Source organism: Ursus maritimus, unplaced genomic scaffold, assembly GCF_017311325.1.
Source record: "Ursus maritimus isolate PB19 unplaced genomic scaffold, ASM1731132v1 scaffold_32, whole genome shotgun sequence".
NCBI lineage: Eukaryota > Metazoa > Chordata > Mammalia > Carnivora > Ursidae > Ursus > Ursus maritimus.
This window is the reverse complement of record NW_024425786.1, coordinates 27,678,714-27,682,803: the sequence shown is the minus strand read 5'-3', so window position 1 is coordinate 27,682,803 and position 4,090 is coordinate 27,678,714. Positions and strand designations below refer to the sequence as shown.

General features: G+C 56.6%; 1 pseudogene; it reads left to right on the top strand.

The window, feature by feature from the left end:
- Nucleotides 1–3,229, top strand: part of LOC103666715 — a 5,001-nt pseudogene extending 1,772 nt beyond the window's left edge.
- Nucleotides 3,230–4,090: the final 861 nt, after the last annotated feature.

Genomic DNA, 4,090 nt, shown 5'->3' with positions numbered 1-4,090 from the left:
TTGCCACAAGAGGTGGATCTCCCACCTACCACCTAAAGTAGCCCCATTCAGGGTGCTGGGCCAGCCAGTTAAGGATTCGGAGTATTTCCAGTACTGAAGGGGACCTGGTCCGCTTAGTCCCTGGAGAATTGTAGGTCTCTGTCACCCACCTCCCCAGAGGGTCATAAAAGGGGAAATTAGACTCTGGGCCCCAGCCTCCTCTGGGGCCTCCTTGCCCATAGGAGCCATGGTGGTTCTAGCCCCCACATCACTGACAGCTGCAGGACAAGGCCCTCGGGACGCTACCACACTGCCCTAAGCTGGCCCCTGGGCCCAGCCACCCCCTTCAGCCTTGGTCTCGGGCTCAAGAGCCAAGCACTTTGCTGGCCAGCCTCAAGTCCAAGTTCCTACCCCCACTGCCCCCCTCCTCCACGCAGCTGCGGCCCGGATCCAGACCCAGGCTCCATAGCCCCCGCCCAGGACGGCCTCAGCTTCAGCATCTGTGGAATGAGGAAGAAGTTGAGGTGGGCAGCTCAGAGCCCATCCTGCCCTCCCCTTCCCCCGACGCGGCAGCACACATGGACCTGCTCGCCTCTGCTCACGTCAGAGCCCTCCTGGAGCAGGTCCCAAAGCCTGCCCTCACTCCCAGGCCCCGAGCAGCACCCCACCCCACCCCCACTCCCCACAGGCAGCTTCTCCAACCACCTCGCCCTCCTCGGGCTCCTCCTGAGATGGAAAGGTCCTCGGCATCCGATGGGAAGAGCAACAAGGCTTGCGGCCCCCCCTCAGCACATGGGCCAGAGTGGCTGGTGGTCAGCACTAGCATTATCTCTGTGACCCCGATGACAACACCCACCTCTGTCACCACCCCCCGGTCCCATACAAGCCTGTGGAGGCACACAGCAGGGATTTTTAATCCTTGTTTCTCAGAAGAGGAACCTGAAGCTCAGAGAGGTTGAGAGACTTGGCTGAGGCCACACAGCAGGTGTGAAACCTCAGAGGGTTTGCAGAGGTCCCAGATGCACCAGAAGCCAGGCGCTTGTGGCCAAGACCTGGGCTGTCCCACCTCAGAGAAACTCAGAGAAGCCTCTAAGCCAGGGGACTCAAGTTTCGCCCGGCGATGCCTTCCACCAGGGATGTGACTTCGGACTCACTCATTAACCTCTCTGTGTTTCCCTTTCTTCACTGTAGGATTTGTCAGGGTTAAAGGAGCTAATACCCATCAAGTGCTTAGAATCGGGCCTGGCACGTGATAACCCTCCTGGATGTATTGAGATGCTGTTACTAATATTAGGCCACCCTACCCCCAAATTGCTCTCTCCTTGGTCAGGCAGCAAAAATCATCCATCGAGCAGTCTGCAAAGGTCCTCAGGGCAGGGCCTACCCCTCCCCCAAACGTCTAGCATGGGCGCCAACACCAGCTTCCCTGACCTGGGCCAGGAGCCTTCCCGTACACTGCCCTCATTCACTGGCTGCGTGCTTATGTGTTCTGTGTGTGTTCTACTCGAATTTTTCAAAAGTAAAATAACAATAAAATAAAACCAAGCAGGCATTTGTGCCCAGCAGAGGGTCCTAACCAGGCAGTAGTATTCGGGTGATTATCCACTTAATGTCTGCCTCCCCATGACATGACACTCCACGCGGTCAAGAACAACGTCCACGTCCTGTCCTGCAGTACCCACCGCATCTAGAAAGATGTCTGGCTGGGGTAGGTAAGCAACGATCATTGAAGAGAGGGAGGGAGCAGAGGGTGGGCTCTTCCCGGGGTGGAGATCTGAGCCTTTGAACCCTCGGTCTCAGGAGGGGAGACTCCTACCCCAAACCAGGAGCCAGAACTGGGGGCCTCTCCCTCCCTCCCAGACCCCAGGCACCTCCAGATTGACGACATTTTGAAAGTTAACTTCCCACAAAAGTCACTCTCCAGAATTAATATTTATTTCTTATGAAATTTAAATTTTTCAGTTTAATTAAATTTTTATTCATCGTGAGTTATAGATAAAAATATTTATAACTTTCCCTTTCGCACCACTGAGAATGAGTCTTGGATGGAACCAATTACCCAGGCCTCCTCCTGGTGACTGCTCCGGGGTCAGGGGCAGGGAGGGGGGTCAGAAGGGCCAGTGGGGGCAAGAGCTGGCATCCATCTTCCCAGGCAGTGGTGTCGGCCCTGCCTCCTGCTTCCGAGCCCTGGAGGTGACTGGTAGAAGGGGAGAGCTCAGACCTACCCCACCCCCAACTTCCTGGCAAATAACTCAGTGTGAGTTGGGATCAGGGCCAGCGAGGGGCCAGAAGGAGGCTGGGAGAAGACAGGAAAGCCTGAGAATGAGAGCAAGAGAGGAGGGAAAGTCTGCAGAGACAGAGGACCCGTCTTCCCACCAGGGCACCGAACATGGTGGAACAGCCTGTCAAAGGCAACCCATGTTGCCAGAAGATTGTGGCTATGGGCTCTGGGCTCTGGGGCCTTGAATCATTTTGTGCCCAGAATCACCGTGAGTATCCTCTTCAGTGAGGAGCTGCCTGCAGGGCGCGTCTTCAGCAGAGATGGCGAGAGGTGCGGAGGGGGAGCCCCGGGCCCTGAAGCCAGACAGGCCAGCATTTCCATCCTGGTTCCGAATGACCTGGTACATGTTACATAACCTCCCTGAACATCAGTTTCCTCGTCTGTAAAATGGGACCTGAAGATCGCATCAGATGATGTATGAAAGGCCCGACCCACAGCTGGGGTGTCATTAATAGCAGAAGATGCTGGCCCTTTCCTCAACACCGCTAAGGTGCTCGGTCCTTCCAAGGAAGCTAAGGCCGAGCTGGGGTGAGGCTCTCGCTTCCTCCGGCGGTGAGCACCGCATCCGGCAGCGCCTGCTCAGCACTCACCCGCACCGTGGCCTCCGTCTTGGAGCTGGCCCGCATCTACACGGCCCTCGTCCCGCACAACGACAAGGGGATGGTCACCGAGGATCAGATGGGTGGCCTGCCCTCATTAAAGCAGGGGGTGTAAATGTGGAACCTTTCTGGCCGGGCTTCTCGCAAAGACACTGGCCAATGTCAACATCAGCAGCCTCACCTGTAGGGGCTGGTGGAGCCACCCCAGCAGCTGTGCTGCACCCGCAGAAGGTCCCGCTCCCTCCACCAGGGCTGCCCCAGCTGAGGAGAAGTGGAAGTGAAGAACGATGAATCAGAGGAGTCTGATGTTGACGTGGGCTTTGGTCTTGTTGACCCCACCTCGTCTGTAACCTGGTCATTAAAAAGCTAAACTCTTTAAAAAAAAAAAAAAGTAGAGGATCCTGGGCTGTCTATCCACTGACAGGGAGCTCACTACCTTACAAGGAAAGCTCATTTGGGAGCTCCATCTTCTCACTAAACCTGAACCCTTCACCCTTAAAAATGGAGCTATCTGAACCCCCTGCGATGTCACATGTGCTGCTCTGGAATACAATTCCCTCGGACACTGGAAGATCAGAACCCACTCTCAAAACTCGCCCACGTTGATGTTCACCGGCTGTCAACACAGCCTCAAATCCGCCCACGAACTTGTTGCCTTGCTAGGAGACTACCTGGGTCCCACGTGGCCCTTGACGCAATAGTGTTCCCGGTGGCCTGCCTCCAACGGCCTTCCCCAAGTAAAACACAGCACCAGCGCGGTGACGTTAACTAGGACAGTCAGTCAGGCACTTGCACCCCTCCCCGCCCCTCCTCCTGTGTGCCACAGCCCCGAGGTCCAGACAGGACAAGGGTCAGGGCTCACTTCCCTAACGCCCCTGGGCTGGGACCAGGCTCCCCCTTCCTCCTCCCTTCGCGGGGCTGCTGCGGCTGCAGTGCGTGCTAATTAGACCTGTCACTGGCCCTGAATCATTCTCAGGCCGGGCCGGGGAGGTCATTAAGCCAGAGATGGATAAGTGCTAAGCTGGCCCCGCTCTGGAGATTTACAAGGCTCAGGCTGGGGAGGATTTATAAGGTTTGTTAAATTTCTAATTGAGTTTAGAGTGCAGCACCGTCGTCTCAGGGACCAAACGGCACGGACGAGAATTAAAACAAGTGCGCCTATTCCTCACGTGTGGGAAGACGGGGGCCTCCCTCACTGTCCCCCTCTGCGCCCCCCCCCCCGCCCGGCCGG